Raw genomic sequence first — 25,895 nt, 5'->3', positions numbered from 1 at the left:
CCCACCTCCTCTTTCTCCCTTTCATTCTCCTTTTTGTCTTTTCTGCTCCTCCCCCCCCCCCCTTCTACCACTTCACCAGCTCAGGCGTGACCAGAGAAGTTTCTCTTTTCAGAAATGTATTCAGTGGAGCGGTGGCAGCCTGGCAGGCTGAGCCTGCGTCCCTTTCAGGAGCTTCACTGAGGAAACTTCTCCGGTCGCACCTGAGCTGGTGAAGCGCAGGCAAGCGCCGTCCCATCGCCAGGGAAACAGTGAGTGAGGTGAATCGCGTGGTTGCTCAGATCACACGGGCGCAGCCCGACCGGAGAAGTTTCTCTTCTCAGAAATGTCTTCTCAGGCTGTGCCCGTGTGATCTGAGCAACCACGTGATTCACCTCACTCACTGTTTCCCTGGCGATGGGACGGCGCTTGCCTGCGCTCCACCAGCTCAGGTGCGACCGGAGAAGTTTCCTCCCCTTCCTCTTCCCACGTGTTTGCTTGTGCACGCGCTTGCACTCACCTGCCCACTCGCACAAAAGGAGGTTTTAACCTCCGAAATCCGTAACACACGCATTCTCGCGCACGTTAGTTCAAAAGGAGGTTTTAACCTCCGAAATCCCCACCGCCCACCTGGAATCCCAAAACGCCCACTAGTGGGCGATAGGGACCAGGTTGACGACCCAGGGCCTAGAGAGTTGCCCCTGCATGGCCCCATGGGAGTCTGACAACCAATCAGAATACAAGCTCAAGATCCAAGGCCAGAGAGGGCATAAAACCAGGAAGTTTCAGCATCTTGATCTCTTTTCTTCTTCACCAAACATCTGGAAGCATGTGATCCCCCTTTTCTGTTCAGGAGCCATGTGGTCCTGTCCACCATTAAACCAACTTTCCAAGCAGCCTCCATGTTTCCAGTGTCTTTTTTCCCCACTTGGAACTGAACCCAGAAGGACATTTCTTGGACATTTCTTCCAACACAAGGAAGCAAGAATAAAAGGGCTTTATGTATTTCCTAGTAACATCCTATTCCAAAAGTTCCTTCCAAGAGCGTAATTCTAAATAGATGAACAAGTCTATACTAAATAGCAGCACCCTCAGTTCGGTCAGTCTCCTGTGCATAATTTGCAAAAAACTAAGAACTCAGTTCTAACCTTCACAGTATTCTGTAAGTGATATTTTCATGTTGCGGGGAGGGGGAGAGACTAACCTGCCTTCTCTCTGGAATCAAGGGGATGACCGTGGCTTTAATACTTAAATTTTCTATCTAGCTAATACCTCTAATGTTATTAGCTCATCCATATGAAGCACTAAGGATAAGGAGAAAAGCGGCTTGCTGTAAGACATTCAGTGAATTCCTGGCCGGTTGAAAGCTCAAACTCCAGGTGATGCTCAAGGTTACATATTTTTTTCCTCCAATGACTGTTTGTTTACAATGCAAATCAACCTCAGAGAGGCTGCAGAGGATCAAGAGCAGGAAAGCAATAAGGCTAGGAAGCCGTAACCCTTTTCCATCCTATCATTTACCCAAATAGATTCCTCTCCCCCTTCTTTTGCTTTCCACTTGTGCAGGAAGAGTGAAGACAATTCATATAAGCTCTGCTCTTCTTCCCCGAGCCAGTAATCCCATCCATGCAGTTATGAAACTTAGGAAATAAAATAAAGGGGAGGGATGATAGATAAACACCAATAGAGGGAAGGAAGGAAGGAATTAGGAGAAAAGAAAGAAAGAAAGAAAGAAAGAGCCAGAGAAAGAAAGAGCCAGAGAAAGAAAGAGGGAGAGAGGAATGAAGGAAGAATAAAGAAAAGAAAGAAAGAAAAAGAGAGAGAGAGAAAGAGGGAGGGAAAAACTAAGGATAAAGAAAAGAAAGTAAGGAGAGAGAGAAAGAGGAAGATGGAAGGAAGGAAAGAATTAGAAGGAAGGAAGGAACGAAGGAAAGAAAGAAAGAGGAAGAGAGAGTACGAAAGGGAGGGAGGAATGAAGGAAGAATAAAAAAGAAAGAAAGGGAGGGAGGAATGAAGGAAGGATAAAGGAAAGAAAAAGAAAAATGGAAATAAGGAATTAGAAGGAAAGAAAGAGAGAAAGAAAGAGGGAGGAAGAACAAAGAAAAAAGAAAGAAAGAATGAAAAAGGGAGGGAGGAACAAAGGAAGGATAAAGGGAAGAAAGAAAGAAGGAGAGAGAGAGAGATGGAAGGAAGGAAGGATTATCTGCAAGAATGTGAGAGTTGTTACTGCTAAAATTGACACAGGAAAAAATAGTGATTTAATTTCCTGAATCTTAGGAACTTTGCTTAAAACTTTGTAGTAAATAAACAATATGTTACCTAAGGTGAACTTCTAATGGCTAGTTGCTACATTTATTTATTTATTTGATTGTTATCTCTATTCTCTTCATAATAACACAACAACAACCCTGTGAAATGGGTTGGGCTAAGAGTGACTGGTCCATAGTCACCCACCCAGTTTTCCTGCCTAATTCAGCACTAGAACTCAGTCTCCTGAGTAATAATAGTATATAATAATAGAGTAGGCCAGTACCTTTACTATTATACCTCGCTTTTCCATGCCTAGGGTTAAACACTAGGGGGCAGTGAGGAGGCTAGTGAGGAACTTGCTTGTCTTCCCTGTCCAGAATTCAGCCAGGCAGTTTTCCCCTTCTACAGGCAGTTCACATTTCTAAGGGCCAATGATGCACAAAATGTATTGAAATCATGGAAAGGGGAAGATTAGTAATGTTCTTCCTTCCCTTTATGTGTGGACAGAGGACAAGGAGATGGTGGAAGCCCTGGAGGAAGAAGGGGAAGAACACTGTACGGGTGGTTTTTGCTGCCCCCTCTTGGTCGACTGAAGGAGCATCGGCTGTCTCATAGAGTTCCCAGCCTGTTCCAATACTGGTGACAATCACATAGCCGACTTCCAAATGCTTAATCTTATTGCATTCTTTGATAATGTGACCAAATTAGTGGACCAGAGGAATGCCGTTGATATAGTTTACTTGGACTTCATTAAGGCATTTGATAAAATAGACCATAACCTACTACTTGACAAAGTAGAAGAATGTGGGTTAGACAGCATCACCACCAGATGGATTCGTAACTGGCTGATCAACTGCACTCAACGTGTAGTCCTCAATGGAACTGCATCTACATGGAGGGAAGTATGCAGTGGAGTACCCCAAGGCTCTGTTTTAGGCCCAGTACTCTTCAACATCTTCATCAATGATTTGGATGAGGGAATAAATGGGGAACTCATCAAATTTGCAGATGACACCAAGCTGGCAGGAATAGCCAACACTCCAGAAGATAGGCTTAAGATACAGAAGGATCTTGACAAACTTTAACATTGGGCACTATCTAATAAAATGAAATTCAATGGTGAAAAGAGTAAGGTTCTACATTTAGACAAGAAAAGCAAAATGCACAGGTACAGTATAGGTGGTACCTTGCTCAGTAGTAGTAACTGTGAAAGGGATCTTGGAGTCCTAGTGGACAACCATTTAAATATGAGCCAGCAGTGTGCAGCAGCTGCCAAAAAAGCCAACACAGTCCTAGGCTGCATCAACAGAGGGATAGAATCAAGATCACATGAAGTGTTAATACCACTTTATAATGCCTTGGTAAGGCCACACTTGGAATACTGCATTCAGTTCTGGTCGCCACGATGTAAAAAAGATGTGGAGACTCTAGAAAGAGTGCAGAGAAGAGCAACAAAGATTGCTAGAACTGAGGAGAAATTTCCTGACAGTTAGAACAATTAATCAGTGGAACAGCTTGCCTCCAGAAGTTGTGAAAGCTCCAACACTGGAAGTTTTTAAGAAGATGTTGGATAGCCATTTGTCTGAAACGGTATAGGGTTTCCTGCCTAGGCAGGGGGTTGGACTAGAAGACCTCCAAGGTCCCTTCCAACTCTACTATTGTATTGTATTATTGTATTTGGAGGGATTGTGTGGGAGTGAACAACGATCTGATTTCACTTATGAAGAAAAGGGACCTATTCCATCAACTCGGATGAAAGTCCTTCCACTAAGATTACTTTTATGGAAATTGGGCTACAATAACACACTCTTGCAAATCTAATTTGGACTGTGCCTCCTCCTCCTATTTCTTATACAGGTAGTCCTCGACTTACAACTATAATTGAGCCCAACACTTCTGTGGTTGAGTGAGACATTCGCTAAATGAGTTTTGCCTCCATTTAATGCCCTTTCTGGCTGCAGTTGTTAAGGGAATCACTGCAGTTGATAAGTGAGTGACCTGTTCAGTGAGTCTGGCTTCGCCGTTCCCTTTGCTTGTCAGAAAGTCACAAAAGGGGGGGGGGGGGGATGTCACATGACCCTGGGACACTAGAACCATCACAAATATGAGTCAGCTGCTGAGCATCTGAATTTTGATCACATGATCGTGAGGATGCTGCACAGGTTCATAACTCTGAAAAACGGTCGTAAGTCACTTTTTTCAGTGTCATCGTAACTTTGAATGTTCATTAAATGAACTGGTGTAAGTCGGGGACCACCTGTCTTTCAATCATTCAGGGAGATTTCCTTCCCAGCTTTTTCTGAATATTATCCACTTGTCCTGGATTTTAAACCTTTTCAGTCATTTTTGCCTAGATCACGGTTCCCGCACATTCCCATCCAGCTCTTCTTCCTTACACTCTACAATATATGTCTTGCAGCTTGACTACAATGACGACTAGTAGCAATAGTGCTTGCCCTTACACAGACGTTCAGCCGCGTGAGGGTTAAAGGCTGTCAGCTGAATTTCACAAATTCCATAAAGGACTGCAAGAGTGGTGCCAAGCCTTCATTGTCGGCCAGTGATCAAACATCTCCTCATTACACTTCAATATTGTTGTCTCTAAAGGTCACCATTGCTGAACATAATCACACAAAATCAAAACTGCAAACTTTATATATCATAGAGGTAGTAAATAGCTTGGAGGTTTATTTTCTGGTGCCTGAACAACATTCCAAACCCATTTATAAACCCCTGGCCGCTCTGGCACGAACCAGACAGACACAGGGTGTTAGCGACTAACCAAAGCTTCAATTAAATCACTTTCACGTAAATATATATATATATATATATATATATATATATATATATATATATATATATATATATATATATATATATATATATATATATATATATATATATATTGCTTCAATTAAAACACTTTCTTCTGTGTGTGTGTGTGCATGTGTGTGTGGCGTGAAAACACAAACACACACACAAACACACACACACACACACACACACATATATATATATATATATATATATATATATATATATATGTTGTATTTGTACTGATAAATAAATAAAGGGAGACTAGTATAGATCTATTTCGATATATATATATTCATTCTCAATTATATTTTGGGTCAGCACTGCTCATTCAGCATTGATGAACTGATGGAAGCAATGCTGCTCAGGAACTTTCATTTGCATATTTTAAACAACCACCCCCTCCTGCCCCCCATTACAGTCGCTGTTTCTCTCCCCCGCTCCCCCCCCCCAGCTTAAGGCAACTGGGCTCTAAACAAACAATTTGTGGATCAGCTTCCCGAGACTTTCCCTTTTTGCACCCTCTACAAAGGCATAGACTGAATTTGCTTAGCAGATTTCTATGGAAGGCAATAAATCATGTGGTGCCCATTATTTTTCCCTTTCACTGATTTTACTCAACATTAATTTAGCCAATCTGTCACCTCCTGAGAAGCAGAGGCCAAAAAACATGGGATAATCAAACACCAAGAAAGAAGGTAGACTATTGCAAGGGAGCCTCCAGCCTCTATTCATTTTATACAACCCCCTACATAGTGCATCGGGAACTCAAATGATGTCATGTCCTCAAATTATGCCCACTGTAGCTTCTCTATTCTTTGTTGTGCAAAACAGTACCAGACAGTAATGCAATACATGTCCATGTATACACATACATTTCCTGGTCCAGACACTCATCTAATAAAGGAGGAAAACATTATCCTTTAAGTATTATTAAGTCCAATAATACAATTAACTGAATTGATTGATTGATTGATTGACTGACTGACTGACTGACTGACTGACAACTCTATGATTGTACCAGTGGTGAAATTATTTTTTTTTGCTACCAGTTCTGTGGGCGTGGCTTGGTGGGCGTGGTAGTGGAAGGATACTACAAAATCCCCATTGCCTCCCTACTCCTGGGGGAAGGATATTGCAAAATCTCCATTCCCACCCCACTCTGGGGCCAGTCTGAGGTGGTATTTGCTGGTTCTCCAAACCACTCAAAATTTCCACTACCGGTTCTCCAGAACCTGTCAGAACCTGCTTAATTTCACCCCTGGATTGTACTTGAAGCTACGCTTAACCGATTTCAATATATGTATACCCAATCCCAAAAGATATAATTCATTCATTAGCATACAAAAATTGGGAAACCTCAAATCATGAATAGCACCTAGATCCACGGGCAATTATTTCCTGAAAATCTTCTCTATTGGCCTTTTTTTGCTTTGTACCACAGGTAGTCCTCAAAATTGCAACCATTCATTCATTTAATGATTGTTCAAAGTTACAACAGCAGTGAAAAAAGTGACTTATGACCATTTTTCACAAGGCCGTTACAGCATCCCCATTGTCATGTGATCAAAATTTGGATGCTTGGCAACTGACTCATATTTATGATGGTTGCGGTGTCCCAGGATCACCTAGGGAAGCCAGCTTCAATTAACAACCGGGTTACTAACTGAACTACTGCAGCGATTCACTTAAAAACTGTCACTTAACAACCGTCTTGCTTAGCAGTGGACATTTTGGGCTCAATTGTGGTCGTAAGTCAAAGACTATACATACAACAATTTCATAATGACATTGGCCAAATAAAGCATATTAAGAACAAGGAAAAAAAATCAAGGAAACAATTGGTCCATTGCTGGGAGAAAGTGGCAAGAAGGTGACAAGCAACAAGGAGAAAGCAGAACTACTCTACTTGTTTTTTGCATCTGTCTTTACACAAAAAGAAAAAACAGTCCAACCTATCAAAAACAGCACCACAAAAAAACAGACTAGGAACACAAGTTAAAATAGGGAAGAAAATGGTAAGTTGGCACCTGTCTACCCTAGACGAGTCCAAATCACCAGGACCAGATGGATTACACCACAAGCTTTTGAAGGAATTGGGAGATGAGATCTCAGAATCACTGAACTATATCTTCCAAAGATCCTGGAGCACCAGGGGACTGCCAGAGGACTGGAAAAGTGCTGGTGTAGTTCCCATCTTCAAAAAAAGGCAGGGGGATATAGATCCAGAAAACTACATACCTATCAACCTGACCTCAATACCAGGGAAGATTCTGGAAAAGACAATCAAGCAACTAATCAGCAAACACCTAGAAGTAAACAAAGTAATAGCCAAAAGCCAACATGGGTTTGTCAAATACAGATCATGCCAGACTAATCTTATTGCATTCTTTGACAAAATGACAAAATTAGTGGACTTCAGAAAGGCATTTGATAAAGTAGACCATAACCTACTATTTGATAAAATAGAAAAATGTGGGTTAGACAGCATCACCACCAGATGGATTCATAACTAGCTGATCAACTGCACTCAACGTGTAGTCCTCGCAGTGAGGTACCCCAAAGCTCTGTTTTAGGCCCAGTACTCTTCAACATCTTCATCAATAATTTGGATGAAGGGATAGATGGGGAACTCATCAAATTTGCAGACTACACCAAGCTAGCAGGAATAGCCAACACTCCAGAAGATAGGCTAAAGATACAGAAGGATCTTAACAGACTTTAACATTGGGCACTATCTAACAAAATGAAATTCACTGGTGTAAAAAGTAAGGTTCTACATTTAGACAAGAACAACAAAATGCACAGGTACGGTATATGTGGTACCTTGCTCAATAGTAGTATCTGTGAGAGGGATCTTGCAGTCCTAGTGGATAACCATTTAAATATGAGCCAGCAGTGTGCAGCAGCTGCCAAAAAAGCCAACACAGTTCTAGGCTGCATAAACAGAGGGGTAGAATCAAGATCACGTGAAGTGTTGATAACACTTTATAATGCCTTGGTAAGGCCACGCTTGGCATACTGCATTCAGTTCTGGTCGCCACGATGTAAAAAAGATGTGGCGACTCTAGAAAGAGTGCAGAGAAGAGCAACAAAGATGATTAGGGGACTGGAGGCTAAAACATGAAGAACGATTGCTGGAACTGGGTATGTCTAGTTTAATGAGAAGAAGGACTAGGGGTGACATGATAGCAGTGTTCTAATATCTCAGGAGCTGCCACAAAGAAGAGAGAGTCAAGTTATTCTCCAAAGCACTTGTGGGTACGACAAGAAGCAATGTGTGGAAACTAATCAAGGAGAGAAGCAACTTAGAACTAAGGGGAAATTTCCTGACAGAACAATTAATTAGTGGAACAACTTGCCTCCAGAAGTTGTGAATGCACTGGACTTTTTAAAGAAGAGATTGGATAACCATTTGTTTGAAATGGTATATAAGGTTTCCTGCCTAAGCAAGGGGTTGGACTAGAAAACTTCTAAGGTCCCTTCCAACTCTGTTATTGTATTCTAGCCCCACATTGTTCTAAGACATATATACATTTAAGGGCAAACACCATCCAATGCTAAAAGGTGAGCTCTTGAAAAATTGGTCCATAAGAGCATCCATAATATTTCTAGGATTTTAGCACAATAAAATCTTTGTTTGCTGTTGTTTGGGGGTCCATTTACTTTAACTGAAGTATCTTGATTGTATCCTTTCAGCACACCTCACATTTTAATCTGCAGGAAGCTATTAAGGAAGTCCATAAGAATTTAATGTCTTTGAATCTTAATATTGTTGATAGCCCTGCAGTTTACCTGTCTATTCTATTGCTGCTCTCGATCTCAAAGGTTGCCATCTCGTGCTCTAATAGATCATGCACAATGAGAGCCTGAGCATATGTTTTAGCAATGCAGGAGAAAACTTCAGGGATGTGGCCACCAAGTGTGAAAGAAAGCTAAATCCAGGCAAAATCTGTTTTTTTAGTTCAATTCAGGTAATTCATGTGTTCTAAGAATTCCTTTTATATTCAACAAAAAGCAAACTAAAATAATCAGGTAGGAACTGGAATTCCCTTTATAAAAGGAATTACAGTCTCAGATGAAAGCTTCCCTTTCCCTTGTCTAAATAATCTTGAGAATTTTTCAGGGGAAAAGCTTACTCCTTTTTATGATGAATTGCTTAGAGTGACACGTAATGCTAAGTTTTTGCCTGTTTACCCCTGATTGACTAAATCCCCTTTGGCCAATGGCTGGGATCCCAGAAGGAAAAGCAATCGCCTTGCCTGGGTTAGGTGTATGAGTCTATGAGGAGTGAGGTTTAGGTTCTCATTTAGTTCTAAAATCTAATAAGGTTTTTATGGAAAGGAAATGTCATTTTTTTCCTCCCTGATTTGACAATCTTATCTAGGACAACTTGAAGTCAGTTGTGAAAATTCAGTTCAAGAAAGTGAGAGGTTCACATTATTCCTATGATATCCTACTCAATAATTCATGTCAATACAATTTCTAAGGTAGGGTAGGTTAGGTAGGGGATGGTATCAGAAGTGGCATTCAGTGGGTTCTGACCAGTTCTGGAGAACCGGTAGCAGAATTTTTGATTAGTTCAGAGAATACCATCTCTGGCTAGCCCCGCCCCCATCTATTCTCTGCCTCCCGAGTCCCAGCTGATCGGGAAGAAATGGGGATTTTGCAGCAATCTTCCCCTGGAGTGGGGAGGGAATGGAGATTTTACAATATCCTTCCCCTGCCACACCCACCAAGCCATGCCATGCCCACCAAGCCACACCCACCAAGCCATGCCATGCCCACCAAGCCACACCCACAGAACTGGTAGTAAAAAATTTTGAATCCTACCATGGTATGGTATGGTATGGTATGGTATTCCATTCCATTCTTCACTCCCCTCCCCATCCCACTCCATTCTCTACTCCACTCCACTCCATTCTCCACCCCACCCCATTATTTTCAATTCTACATTCTATTCTGTTGTATTTTCTATCACCAGCCCACCTTCCTGTCTATTTCTCTTTCTTCCAGTTAAGTGTGGAAATCTGAGTGAAGATGTAACTTGGTCATTTGATGCAGACAATAATGTAAGATAATTTGTGGTGTTGGAACTGATGCCTCATCTATCTGGCAAAAAAATAACAATTAAAAATCCTTTATTTGGGATCAGATTATTTGCCTGACTAACTCTTGTGATGACTAATAGTAGCTTTCTAAGTTTCTAAGGGACAGTACATTATGTCTTTTTCCTCTCGCTAAAGGTATATTCTTTTCCATATAAATTAGCTGTATGCAATGCAGATACTGGGGTATGATCTCTTTGTTAATCAGCTGAGTTCCCTTGAAGCTGAAAAGCATCCTAAACCTGGGGCTGCTGGTGAGCTATAATTAGCTCCTGACTGTCCCGTGATGCTCATATGAAAATGCATTTTCATCCAAACATGAAAAGCTATTTACCTGTCAACAGTGCTGGAGATAGCTTGTTTCTTTAACTTGCATTCCCATTTTTTTTCTTTGAGAAGGAAAAATCCTAGGTGGCTGTTTAAAAGAACATAAAGACTGAAAACCACCCAACACCTGCTAGGTTTCATACTTTGTAATCTAAAGACTCTGAGGAGATGAAAAACTCAAGGTTAATAAGATTATCACCATCCATTTTGACATCTAAATCTGTGCTACCAGAGCTTTTCTTCACTGAGCAGAAGATTGCAATCATTGAAGTCCCAGCTTTTTTGCTTCTCTGAGCAAAACCGAAAGCATCAGGGTGTAGCTGAACATATTTCAGAGGGCATATCATTAACAAAATCCCTGGCAGACGCCAAAAAAAAAAGGCTCTGAGAAACAAAACAAAACGAAAATGTTGCAAACATTCTTTTTCAGTATCGCTTTCCTAATCTTTCCCATAATACTATCAGAATCCAATCTTTTTGATTCAAGAAGTTCCAGAGGTGATATTCAGCAGGTTCTGACCGGTTCTGGAGAACCAGTAGCGGAACTTTTGAGTAGGTTGGAGAACCGGTAAATACGACTTCTGACTGGCCCCGCCCCCATCTATTCTCTGCCTCCCGAGTCCCAACTGATCGGGAGGGAATGGGGATTTTACATTATCCTTCCCCTGCCGTAGCCACCAAGCCACGCCCACAGAACTGGTAGTAAAAAAAATTTGAATCCCACCACTGAGTGGATCCCATGTACAAATCAATTCAAGTCAAGCGACGGATCCATCGTGTTAATAGATATTACAATATTCTGCTACTTTTTTCAATCTTTTTATTTTTTCCATCATCTCCCAAGGGAAGGGAAAGGGTATAAAATAGAAGCATTCAAATTTTCATACAAGCCAACATATAAATTTGGCTTTAGATATGACATCAGATATATATACCTTTTAGTAAATTAAATGTTTTCTTTTTTCTTTTAATCTCTTATTTGTGACTACTCACTTTCTGCATGCCCATCCTTTTCCATGTTCATGGAGCAACTTTGGAATATGTCAGTGGCTTTGATTCAAGCTGAGTGCATCAAGTTGCGACTGAAATAATAATAATAATAATAATAATAATAATAATAATAATAATAATAATAATAATAATAATAATAATAATTTATTTCTTAGCCACACCCTCTCCCGAAGGACTCGGGGCGGCGTACAGCAAAACATATGAAATAAATATATAGACAAGACACACACATTACAAAAACACATACCAAGACATGCACAAGGAGGAGGCCGGCCAATGAATAAAAACAATAAAATACAGTGTTTAGAAACCCCTAAGCAATTAAATGCAATTAAAATACCCAAATAAAAACCCGTCAGGAGCGATATAGTTAGATCAAAGTTGAGCCAAGCCAGCTACTTGGAATAGGTGGGTCTTGAGCTTTATACGAAAGGAGCGGAGGTCAGAGGTATTCCTAATATCCGGAGGGAGGTCATTCCACAGGGCTCTCTGCTCTTCAAAATGTGTGTTTGAAGAAGGCTAAGAAAATATAATTATTGGATTTGCAGACAACATCGATATAACAAGCAGTATCAGATTGCAAGAGAATCTTGGCAAGCTGGAGCAATGGGTGGAAATTAGCAAGGTGAATAGATGTTAAGCCCTAGATTTGATTAGGACAAACCAAATACATGTGTATCAAATGGGAGGGGAAGATCTAGGATGAAATTCAGCAGGTTCTGACAAGTTCTGGAGAACCAGTAGTGGAAATTTTGAGTAGTTTGGAGAACTGGCAAATACCACCTCTGGCTGGCCCCAGGAGTGGGGAAGGAATGGGGATTTTGCAGTATCCTTCCCCTGCCATGCCCACCAAGCCATGCCCACAGAACCGGTAGTAAAAAAAAATTGAATTTCACTGGGGAAGATCCATTGTGGACAGTAAAATATGAAGATCTGGGACACTGCAATAGGCTATACTTTAGGAAAGACACTGACAAATTGGAGCATATCCAGAGCAGAGAAATCATGATCATAAGGCACCTGGAAAAGAAAATGTGCAAGCCTTGATTGGAGGCACTAGATATGCCTAGCCTGATGAAGAGAAGGGAAGAGAACATGGCAACATTGTTCATGTCACTGAAGGTTATTACAGTATGTGAAAGAAAGGACAGCATTATTCGGGATTATATGATAAGACAGGACATTTCAAGATTCAGTCTCTTACAATTTGTGATTCTATTCTTCTTCTCTTCCAGACGAAGTATCACTGCTCTAGAACTAGATTAGAAGTTACTACATATCCCATTTGACTGAATCACTGTAGTTCTTAAGTTAGTAATGGTTGTTTAGTGAATTTGACTTCCCCGTTGACTTTGCTTGTCAGAAGGTCACAAAAGGTGATCCCATGGATCACCTTTTGTGACCTTCTGTGGCCGGGATATTTCAACGGTCATAAATATGAGTCAGTTGCCAAGTGTTTGAATTTTGATTACATAACCATGGGGATACTGCAACGGTTGTAAGGGTGAAAAATGGTCATCTAAGTCACGTTTTCTCCCTTCTGTTGTAACTTTCAATAATCATTAAACAAGTGGTTGCCACTTGAGGAGTACTTGTAGTACAAGCCAGAAAAAGTTGTAACTTTGAACAGTCACTAAATGAGCTGTTGTACATTGAGGCCTACCTGTAGTTTGGTGGCCATTTTATGTGGATCCCATTTAAAGCCTGTGGAGGTGGTGTGGGCCCAGGGCCGGATTTTCCTATAGACTAACTAGGCTTCAGCCTAGGGCCTCAAGATCAAGAGGGGCCTTTTATTTGTATTTATTATCTGTGCCACATTTTTTATAAAGGTTAGTACCAATTACAACATGTTTCATTTAATATATTGATATATATATCACAGTAATGATGTATTTTATTATCTCTCATGTAATTTACAAACTTAAAAATGGGAGGTGAAAGGGCCCCATAAGTGGAATAGCCTAAGGCCTCTTTTCATCTAAATCCGGCCCTGGGTGTGGCTATGAAAAATCCACATTTTTGCACCATGACAGCATCAAATCATTTTCAACTTATTATTCTGAATACCCACTGCCGTTAGATTAGAGGCCATACCAAAGCTGTAGGGAGCCACAAGGATCCAGGCCTCAGATCCATGTTTATAAACCATAGTAGTATCAAAAGCATCCCACTTGTGATTGCCCTGCAAACATCACCCAGAAGTTCCTGGGCCGATTCCCATTCTTAAAGTAAGGAGAGACGAGGTCATTATACTGGAGAGAGGTCCATGTCCTCAAGAGAACGTCTGAAAAAAGCCAGCACTGGGCCATCCCAGCAGGAGCAGCTGGACCAGGAGGCTGTTTTAACCGACCTTTGAGCAGCATCTTCAACGGGGCGACCATCAAGCTCAGCTCCACGAGGAGGGCCAAGCTTTGTTTTTGCCCTTCTCATTGTCTGCGGGCTCGATCATGAAGGGAGCCTGCTGGCTGGCAAAGATGCGAGGCCCTGATAGGGGAAGGGTAAGCGCCAAGAAGCCTCGACGGGGAATGGAAGCTCAGCACTACGACCCCGGCTGAGCGCTTCCATGCGAGGTCTCTGACCCGGCCTTCTCCCTTTGGGGCAGCCAGGCAAAATATCCCCGCCAGTCATCTTGCTTTTCTGCAGGGAAATGGGGTGACTCGCCACATCGTAAGAAATCACGGCTATTCTATCTTTCCCTCCTCCTTTCCATGGCAGCGGGACCAATTGAGGCACGATGAAACCCTTTCTCCCCATCAAGGATTATATTATTTAATGCACGGCTAAGGAGTCCCAATGATTCCAGTGGGTCTACTCAAAAGTATGATTCCAAACAGTATCGGATCCTTTCCCCGTCTCAAAAGGAGATTTCCCTCAGCGGAATGGCTATGGAGATTCTCAGTCATCCTGGTCATGGTTGCCCCAAAAGGTGCTTTTTCATGAGGCAACTGGAAACCAGGAAGTCCAGTTGCCTTTTGAAAAAGCACTTTGTGGGATCACACAGCTATCCTGCCTACTGTGGGTGAGTCCTAGGACTCAGGCCACAGCGAAATCTTAGTATGGTATATGGTTAGGTGAGATGAAGGGATCCAGTTAAATTCACCCTTCCTTGGCACTTGGGAGGGAACTGCTGGGGGTCTTGCAAAGAAAGCTACTAATAATAATACTTTACTGTCAGTGCACAACATGTGTACAATGAGATTGGTTGAGTTCCCTCAGTGCACACACACCCCAACACCATACAACTCACAGTGAAAACAAAAAGTCCCTAACCCTATAAATCATATTAACAAACACCCAGTCCTATTGCACCAGTGTGAATATGTTACACATTGCGCTGGCCCTACCATGATTATGATATTTTGCATTCAGGAGTCTAACAACCCACGGATGAAAACTGTTCTTCAGCCTGTTTGTGCAGCTGGCTATGCTTCTATAACTCCTTCCCAATGGTGAGAAGGTAAAGAAATGCCGTCCAGGGTGTGACTCGTCCCTGAGCTAGTACCAGTGGTGAAATTCAATTTTTTTTACTAACATTTCTTTGGCCGTGGCTTAGTGGGCATGGTGTGACTTGGTGGGTGTGGCTTGGTGGGTGTGGCAGGGGAAGGATACTGCAAAATCTCCATTCCCACCCCACTCTGGGGCCAGCCAGAGGTGGCAGTTCCCCAAACAACTCAAAACTTCCATTACCGGTTCTCCAAACTACTCAAAATTTCCACTATCGGTTTTTCAGAACCTGTCAGAACCTGCTGGATTTCACCTCTGAGTAGTACTATACAGTAGGAGGAAGTCTGTGTCTGCCAGGCTACCTGGTGTTGCTGGAGTTATACTGTGTGCTGTTTTTCCAATGCTGAGACGGCCACTTCATAGCACAGAAGAGGATTGTTGAGATAAGAACATTAAAAACTACTTACAGGTCCAGGTTCTCCCTGCAGTGTGTTATTGACAAGGTTAGTATTTAAGTTAAACCTGGATACAGTTCATAGGTGCGTGCAGTTGGTTTATCAGGGTCAAATTATTCAACCCTTAACTCACTCCTGACTTATTGAAAAGGGTACTGTAAATATGTAAAAGAGAGGTTGCTTGTCCGATGTTGATCTGTGGAGAAGTTGACTTTCCTGCAAGAAACAAAAGTTAAACTGCCCTACAAGGCCCACTTTAAAGATGTTTGAAATAACTCTGTGGTGTTGTTGCTGCATACAGCTTACGGTTAGTAATAGTTCATTCCACATTCCACTAATCTTTGAATGTAGTCCTAGAAATGTCTTTCATAACTGTTAGCATCTAGTTTGCTCGGTGAATTTTTTTTTTTTAAGATACACGTACACCTGTACTAGGCGTATTGCTGAAATGTATGATTATTTTAAAGTTAATAATGTAATACCATAAAACGTTGGGGCTGGAAAAAAATACACTTTACTAGTATACTAAGGAAATAAAATTAGGCTCTAGTATTTCAGACCCCCCCCCCCCAAAAAAACACACACATTAAGACTTTTATTCAGAGCAGATCTCCAAAAACACCAGATTGAACTGATGATTTCAAACAGTTTTACAAGAAGGGCTAATAGGGTTGTCCTGCTGAGTTCAAAAGATGGAGTTCTTTTGTTGGGAAAAAGCACAGTTAAATACTGCCATCATTACAGGTATGTGTTTTTAGTTGGGTTTTTTTAAACCACCATCAGTCTCCATGTGGAATCTGCACAGCGCAATTGATCTTTTTCAATAAATAACATGTTAAGTCCATATCTTTTGGTTAACAAAGTCAGGCAAGCTTGTGCTACTGAGTTGCAGTAGCTCAGAAACGGGCTACGTAACAAGGACAGTTAAAATATTCATTGCATTTATTTTGTTGAGAATAAATACAAATTGTTCAGTCATTCTGGATTGTTCGAGATTGGAGCACATTGTTCAATCATTCCGGAATTCTCCATTTCTTATTAAAACAACTATGTTTAAAATCGTTTTTTGAGTCAGGTCAAATTCTGGGCACAGAATGTCCTGTAATTTTCCATATTCTGCCATGGAAATCCTTATATTGACCATCTTCTCAAACTCACGAATGCTCGTCTTTAAGTAGCTTTTAAGAACTCTGCTTTAATGCCAGCTGGCTGCTGATCAAATTTCAGAAACTCTAATGTATTTATGTAACCATAGCAATAGCACTTAGACTTATATACCGCTTTATAGAGCTTTACAGCCCTCTCTAAGCGATTTACAGAGTCAGCATATTGTCCCCAACAATCTGGGTCCTCATTTTACCCACCTCGGAAGGATGAGTCAACCTTGAGTCTGGTGAGATTGGATTGGCCAAACTGCTGGCAGCCGGTGATCTGCAGAAGTAGCCTGCAGTACTGCACTCTAACCACTGTGCCACCGCGGCTCATACAGATTAACCAAATACTTACACTTCTTAGTAGAAAGTTTCAGGAAGCCACTATCTTAGGCGCAGTCATTTATGATATAGCAAGTATATTCACAGGATATTACAATGAGGACAAAGTAAAGGAAGCATTTTAAAATGCTATTGTTACTATTTTCCTTATTATTATAAAGTCTATCACTGCCAGAGGAAATGATCTAGATGGAAAGGTATCTGAAGCTACATTGGGGCAAATTTATTGTATGATTTGGAGACAAAGGAAGCTGTCTTACACCATTTTCTTACTTATAGGACACAATACTGAAAGATGTGTCAAAGCTTCTTGCAAGTTTCTAAACATTCCTGCCCTATGGAAGCCAATAAACTTAATGATTTGACTTAGCCAGAACTACAGTATATTTTCTTAGAAAGCATGCAGTGGTGCTGACAACTTATCTTACCAAGGTTGACTCAGCCTTCCATCCTTCCGAGGTGAGTAAAATGAGGGCCCAAATTGTTGGAGGCGATATGCTGACTCTGTAAACCGCTTAGAGAGGGCTGTAAATCGGTGTATAAATGCTATTGCTATCTGGAGCAGGAGTCAGTATCAGCAATGTGTAAGCTACATACAGTGCCTGCCTGGCTGCCAAAATTATAGCACTGCAACAATAGAGGGGGACTGTTCACTTTTTTTCAGTCACCAATCAATCACAACATTAGTAATAGAGAAGTCCCTGCAACCAGCTCATTACCGTTTCGTCTGGCAAGAACCAGAATAATAGAATTCGGAAACCAACCAACTATCCTGGGTGACCAGGATGAAAGAAGACATGAAAGATTTTTTTTAAAAACCATGCACTCTTCCTTCCTCCATAGTAATCTCAGAATTGTTGGTTACTTTCCTAGCTCAGGAGGAGGAAGGAGTAGGGGAAGCTGATGTAGAGACTGGAGCAAAAGGTCAGGATTTAACTGAGTGCGGATGAAGTTACATCTACTGTGGTTTTTCTCTTGAGATGCTACTGTGTTTTAATTATAAGAAAACTTAAATGAAGCCATTAACATGTAGGAAGTAGCCTAAGTTAATTCTGTGTTTCTCTCCAGAACTATTTCAGTCACATCTTTCTTAACTTCATAGGTATCTCAGAGATATATTGCTAGAATTTGATCTAGACGTGGTTTTACATAATTAGATTTCAACTATGTTTAGCCATAACCCAGTACCTAGTTTGTATGGATAAAACTGTTAAATAGACGACACATGATTATTAGGCTTAATATCAATTGTTCCTCATTAATGTTGCGAGAAGTGATTAGCATTTTGAGGCAAACAAGGTGTACTTAGTTAGTGGAACATGACCCTGCTGTCATTAAATTATACCTATGATTAATGATCTTCTGTAGCATAGAGCTTAAAGTTTGAGCAATAATGAATAGATTATCAAGGAGGCACCAGGAAAAGATGAACCCTGAGGGTTAGAGGCACAGCTGTTGCTGCTCCAAGTTTATTTCAGATCAGATTGTGCAACTCTCTCCCTTGTCTTCTGCTGGGGGATCCAAGGTCTTTAGAAGTTGAAATGACAACCGTGCCTTTGTAATATCTGTCACTCAAAGCCGGATACTTGTACCTTCATTAATTGGGATGCTGCCCGTTTCTCCTCTTTCAGATTGCAAGGGCAAGTTCAATGGTGACTCCAAATTTGTTTATTCCAGGCATCAAAGGAAGGATAATTAATTTTTATTATTACCCACCATACTTGCGCCGTCCATTCAGGAAGCAGGCAGCAAGTAGTCTGTCAATACATGTCTGAATTGACTTTTACTTGACCACACAGCCCGAAAGTCAGGAAAAGAGAAGGATTCCATGCAGAAGCAAACAAATGCGGAATGCAGACACAAATAAGCCAACAATCTTCCTCCATGGTTAGTGTTGATTTGCTCAGAGGAACACCAATGACTTTAAAATGTGTTGGTTTAGTATATTGGGCTGATGAGCTGCAACTGAGTTACAAGCTATTTATTTTTACAGTGATGTGCTCAGGTTGCCAAATTTTCTTTCATCTTTGGAAAGGATTTTTTTTTTAAATTTGGTATGTTTATTTATGGCACTGTTCACTAGGAATCCATCATTACCTTAACAGCTGTCACACCAAATGGTACAGCATGTGTGCCTTTAAAAAAGATACTGAGCGCTCTCCCATCCTACAGAAGTGCACGGCCAAAATGCCGTAGGAACCTAGGAGCCAAAATAGCACCTAAGGTATTGTTATTAATTCTTTTTTATATATATATATAATTTTTCCTTTTGCTTTATATTTAGGGATGGTAGGTTGCTACATTTGTCTCCTGTGATTTTTCTTCAGAGCCTTTTGAATAAATATGAAAAAAATATATAAAACAGTTGTCTTTCCCCTCCCCCTTCCAATCAATTTTATGAATTGAGACAGGGATAGATAATGGATTTTAAGTTTTGATAAAATGGTCAGGACATGCTCTTAGTAGTTGGTGATGGAATGGAGTAGAACAGGGGGGTCAAACTCAAGGACTTCGGGCCAGATCCAGCCCGCAGGATGCTTAGATCTGGACCACGGGCCCACCCTGGAAACAACAAAGGACTGGCCTGCAGTGCCTTTGCCTGTGAAAACAGAGATTGTGAGGGGCGCACGTGGCCCTCCCAAGCTTTGTTTTCACTGGCAGAGGGTTGCAGGAGGCCCTCGCAGCCAAAAATGGAGCTCGGGAGCCCATTTTTACTGGCAGAGCGCTCACGCCACCACAGGTGCCCCTGACACAAGTGACATCAAACTGGCCAAACCCACCCTGCCCCCCCAAAGTCAAACACAATCCTGATGTGGCCCTCAATGAAATCAACTTTGACACTCCTGGAGTAGAATGACCTTTGATCAAAAGGCTGGAGAATGCAACATGCACAGAGTATACATATGAGATATACTACAAATAGTTTACATCCTGTATACCTGACTGATGAATAAAGAAATATAAAATAGTATATGCTAAAATCAACGTTTTCAACAGTGTCCCATCCAGATGACTGTGCATCAGTAACATATTTTGATATTTAAGGTTCGGAATGCTTTGGTTGATGCCCCAAAGGCAAAGAAGAATATTTCAGTCAGCTTCAGTCTGTGTCAGGCACCAAGAATCAGGACCATATGTTAAGTTCTAGTTAAGCTGCTATGTTGTTCATGCCTATATACAAGAATCTAGTCAACTAGTGATCAGCACTGAATTGGTGCTAGATAAGACTTAACAGAATTCAAGAGGGGCGGGACTTGGACCACCTGTGGGAACATAATGACTCTAGGCTAATTTGTCTCTTGACTCCAGGTACTGCCTCTTGTACAATGTATGGCACGCAGCACAGTCCTGGGCCTAGGTTTTCAGACTCTGTTGTGGTCCGCCGGCGGCCTGCGGAGCTCACAGCAGAGTCAGACAGCGAGGAAGTTGGGGAGGAACATGGGCCAGTCCTGGAGTCTGGGGAAAGCTCGGACTCTGCGTCAGAGGCAGAGAGGAGATCAGGGCCATCTGGGAGTTATGTGCTGCCTGCAGAGTCAGACAGCAGCGAGGCAAGAACAGAAGGCAAGAACAGAAGGCAAGAACAGTTAAAACAGAAGGGATGACTTGGGAATAAGGTTTGGAGGTGATTGGCCCCTCTCATAGGACATAAAGGAGGAGCAAAGGAACATGAGCCTTTGCAGGAAGCAACTTGGTTCATGCTGGTCAGTTTACCTTCTGAAGCTTCCTTTTGAATCTTTGCTCCGTGTGGCCTTGACAAGCGAATTGGCAATTAAGTCTTTGGCAGCGTTTTCAAAGAAGATAAAGGTGGGTGCTTATCAGCCTTATCCCGAAGAACTTTGGCAGCCTGCTGTAGAACTCTTTACTACTATTTGGAACTCATTACGGGCTGTGAATGAATATAATTCACAGACTTTGAAATAAAAAGAAGGTTTTTGGATTTAATCATGTGTGTTTTACTATATCAGGAAGCCTAGGTCAGAACAGACTCATCCTTGTATCAAAGCCCAGCCAAGGGTAGACAGAGTTTCTCTAGTGGTCCTTATATGTTAACTCTGATCAGGCAGAAAAATGACCATGAGCTACTGTAATTAAAATTTTGCCCTTATGAAACTGAAAGGTATTGAGATACTGCAGAGATGCACAGTGCTAAAAAGGCAGTGCTGAATTTTGCTGATTTTTTTTTAGCTCAATGTTTTTGCAGCTCAATGTTTTTTAAGGAGCCCTCCTTAACTTCTGGACATTGGACTGTTGAAAGAAATATCCTTCTGGGTTCGGCTCCAAGTGGGGAAAAAGACACTGGAGACATGGAGGCTGCTTGGATAGATGGTTTATTGGTGGGCAGGACCACATGGCTTGAGTCCTGAACAGAAAAGGTGATCACATGCTTCAATGTTGGTGGAGAAGAAGAGAAGGACAAGAAGCTGAGTCCCTGGTTTTATGCCCTCTCTGGCCTTTGATCTTGATCTTGTCTTCTGATTGGTTGTCAGACTCCCATGGGGCCATGCAGGGGCAACTCTCTAGGCTGCGTTTTGAATCCAGGTTTGGTTGAGTTCTCAGATGCCATGTGGTGAGTTGGGTAAAGGGCCAATATTATCATGCCTTAATCCCATCCCCCTGGAGCTGAAGGGGAGAACTCTTTATTATGTAAAGGGGACTAGCTTGGCCTTCTTAATGGCCCATTGACAAAGTGGGGATGGGCAGGAAGCCACAGGGAGCTATTCTCTCTTTAATAAAACATGTTTCTTCCTTTTCACATCCAGGGAAATGTAATATTCTGCCTTTTCAATATTTCCTAGGATATTTCATTTTTCTGGGAGGGGGCTGGGTGATAACTTTCCACAGGACTATGGAGTGGAAATGGGAGATTGTTAGCCCAAAATACTGTCATCCTTCACCACAACATTCTGTCAATGAAACCCTCTTTAGTAGAGTGCTGGGTCCAACCCTATAACTTTAAAAAATATTTCTGTTGTTGTTGAGGATGAAAATGATGGAAATTCTCGTTCATATTTCCTCCAAAACCTCAAAGTGACACCTACAAAGCAATCTAAGGCACACTTTCTCAGAAATAAGCCCATTAGATACAACAGAGATTGTGCTCAGATACATAGGTATACCCAAGATAAAAACCCTATAATGAAGTTTAAATCTTACAAAAGGGAATATTAATTGAACTGGATCAACTTAATTTGGTTTAAAAGATAAATGATCAATCAATCCCAAATTATTCCACCAACTAATAGTCTAACATTTTAAGCAAATAAATTGGCAGGATGATAGGTAATGATCAAATTAAAACTCCCTTTTATGACCCAGTAATCTTACTCTGTATTATGTATATAGGATAAGCAAATGTCCTAATGACAAAATGATGATAGGTCTCAGGAGACAGCTACTTCCACCCCCCCCCACCCCCCATTGTTTGAAATAAGTTGAAGATATAGCCATTCCAGTAGTGGGATTCAATTCTTTTTACTACCAGTTCTGTGGGCATGGCTTGTGGGCGTGGCGTGGCTTGGTGGGCATGGCTTGGTGAGCGTGGCAGGGGAAGGATACTGTAAAAATCTCCATTCATTCCAGGGGAAAGTTACTGCAAAATCCCCATACCCTGCTGATCAGTTGGCACTCGGGAGGCAGAGAATAGATGGGGGCAGGGCCAGTCAGAAGTGGTATTTCCCGGTTCTCCGAACTACTCAACATTTCCGCTACCAGTTCCCCAGAACTGGTCAGAACCTGCTGAATACCACCTCTGGGCCATTCCCCAGACATTTGTAGAATATCCACAAGTCAAGGATCTGATTGTGTTTAAATTTTTTAAAAAAAAAATCATATAAAGTTTAACATTACTTTGTTCAGAACTGGCCATTTTCTTGGTTTCTTTTCATCATTTAATGTGAACTGCTTTTATTTTGCATACTTCTGAGCAGGACAAGTGGTACAGTAGTGTTGTTACATTCATACCATAATCGTAACACAAATAATAGCAGCGCTGTTTCATTTAAACTGTCTCAGGCTGGCAATGCTGAAGTAGGAAATGAAGAATTGTTAAACAGTTAGTAACATCCTCGTTTGAGCAGTTTAAAACAGTATATAGAGATAGGAAAAGTGGGCACAAATAATCCCCTCACAATGTTTCCCAGATTAATTTCGGACGGACAGGGAATGCTGAGAAAGAGGACTCTGGGATGGCTCAGGTGTTCCAGCTTATACCAATGTTTCCTTGACAAGAAGACTTGATGAGTATGGAAAGAGGCAGAGAGCCAGGTCAAAGCAGCAGGCTATTGTAAACTAACTGTCAAGAGATGTCTATAATCGCAGGCATTTCCCACCATAATCATCCAGGACCTGATGAAAAGGTTATAGCTTTCCAAGCAGTCACGTTAACAATCTGGCCAAAAAAAGAAGAAGAAGTGGGGGGAGGGAGTAGGAAATTAGAAATAAGTGAATTAATTACCTCTTGTCCAGATCCCAATGCATATAAAGGCCAACACATATGTCAACACCCAAAGCATCACCTAAGATTTCAGTGACGTTTCTTTAGGGACGTGCTGCCAAATATTCAGCCTGGTCACTCATAGCATTGTTGGACAATCAGAAGCAAACCCCAATTTGTCTAGCACATATTCACATGTACACAATTGCATACACATACCACAGTCACAGTGCAGACATTCCTTAGGTGAACAGAAATTCCAGCCGACATCATCAGCTAGGAGGAAGATCTCAGCTCAAAATAAATAATGTAAAATACTTGGGCCATATACCAGGCAGAGGAGTTTAGAAAATGCTACTGTTTTCAAGCAGGGATATAAAAACACTAGTCCTGTAGATACAACTGAACTACAGCATTTTGTAACCTTCATTATTGCCCCTGAAAACTCGGGCTGCTGGAACCATACCCCACTTGTAGAGAGACTTCTGGGTAGACTTCAACTCCTAGCAGTCCCAGAAAGCAGAGTTACTAGACAACAATGGTCTGTAATAATTTTCAATATACTAGGCTGAGAAAGAATCTTGGAGAACAGCTCTTTTCTTCTACCGAACCAGTCAATGGGCTGTCCATTCATGTATAGGAATGGGAGAAATGTGGTGGTTATTTCATCTAATATCTGGAACGTTCCAGAAAATTATAGATAAAAGTGATATATGACTACGATCCATAATTGTCTGGCTGCAGTGGTGCCAGAAGCTGTACTATTAAGCAGTGCATGAATTGCTAATTCATAAAATAGAAATAATGACTATCACTTAGATAAGTGGGGGGGGGGGGAAATAGGAAAATAAGGAGCCCCTGTAATTTCACCCTTCCCAATAACTCACGGGAGACATTGGGAAAAGTGACACTTAGGCGGGCCCTCTGTAGTATTCAATTTGTAGGCTCTTGCTGAGTGTATAACACACTGTAGAAAATGTATTATTATTGTTGCTGATCGTAGCTTTTAACATTTTTATACATTTATATATAACCCCCCCCCCCTCATAAATTAGCCAGAGTCCTTGGTGTAGGGTGGGATATAAATTTAATTAAAACACGCATGACACAAATGCAGGGAAGGATCTCCTCTGTATTAAGCCATGTGAAGCTCGGAAATAATCTTAGAAAGCTTCGAGGAAGACTGTTCCCACTCAGGGAGGAGATGAAAAGCTGTTTCTTTGGAATAATAGGTTTTAAATTGGAGGCCTTTGCTTAAAATCCACAGGCAATAAAAAAAGGGGTCAAAATGGAGAAAATTGCACAACTCTTATATTACTTTAAAAGATAATCACGTAGGGTGTTTTTTTTTTTCTCCCCTTCCAGAAATAGTTGCTTTTTTTTGTTTCTTAAGTAGTCATTGACAATAGATGCCATCACTTAGAATCCATTGCTCAATAAAAGAATGGTCAGAAATTTTAAGATTTTATGCAACTTAAATGTTTCCAGTCGTCATCTATTTCAGGACTTGGGCTCATTTTGAATAGAAAAATGTAATCTTTGACCTTAAACATCCATGAAAATGACCTTTGAGAGTAATTGTGTGGACTGCAATTTGACTTTATTTATGTGGCTAATTCACTTGTAATGCTTTACATTTGTGCTACATGTTTTAAATGGCTTACAGTGGGATTGCTTTGATTTTTTTTTTTTTTACCTAGCATCAACCGTGTTTAGTCATTTCATCTACTATGTGCAAAGTCTATTCTGAGCAAGTCCTATTTTACAGTGCCTATCAGAGATTGCACTAGTAGTTTTGCTTGCTACTCTCAAGTTTCGTTAAATCAAAGCCAAAATGTATACAGGCTACATAATATAGGACAAAATTATATCTATATTCTATAACAATGTTCAATTATAGATACAAAAAGAACTGAGTCAGAAGTATTCTTCGATAATTGCTGGGTCATATCAAGGTACCGCCATACTCAAATGTAAGAGCTTTCATCACAAACTCAGGGTAATTGTCCAATTGCATCAGTCAGTTACATTAGAATATCACCCAGATATTTAATGGTTTTACATTATTTTTATGCTGATGTCACAGTTACTTAAGTGAGAGGTACTTTTCTTAGGTAGATAGTTTTCTCGAGGGGAAATTAGGAGGTTTCAGGCTGCGTTGGGCAAAATTATGGTGGTTTCTATGTGCATTTACTCTGCATTTTGGAACCTAATTTTAACCTTATCTGGAATGCCCATATGTGGTAACTTAGGAGTTCCAGGAAGCATGACAAACCGATAAAAAATGAGACTAGGACAGCGGTTCTCAACCTGTGGGTCGTGACCCCTTTGGGGGTCGAACAACCCTTTCACAGGGGTTGCCTAAGATCATCCACCTCTACCAGCGTCGCCCATGCTTAGGAGCACGTCCTGAAGCGGCAGGTGCATGAAGAGTGCCGGGTGGCGAAGCAACCCAGACGCCTCCCTGCCCGGTCTCCAAGCCAGGGAAAGGCCGAGGCGCTAAAGGGGAAGAGAGATGGGTTTTTCTGGGTGGTGGATCAGCCTTGGCTCCAATGGACGTCCGGCTTCAGCCCAGCCACCTGCA

This window comes from Natrix helvetica (assembly GCF_964273705.1).
Source record: "Natrix helvetica genome assembly, chromosome: 1".
In the NCBI taxonomy this organism is placed as follows: domain Eukaryota; kingdom Metazoa; phylum Chordata; class Lepidosauria; order Squamata; family Natricidae; genus Natrix; species Natrix helvetica.
The sequence above is the reverse complement of the archived record's forward strand: the minus strand, read 5'-3'. Positions refer to the sequence as shown.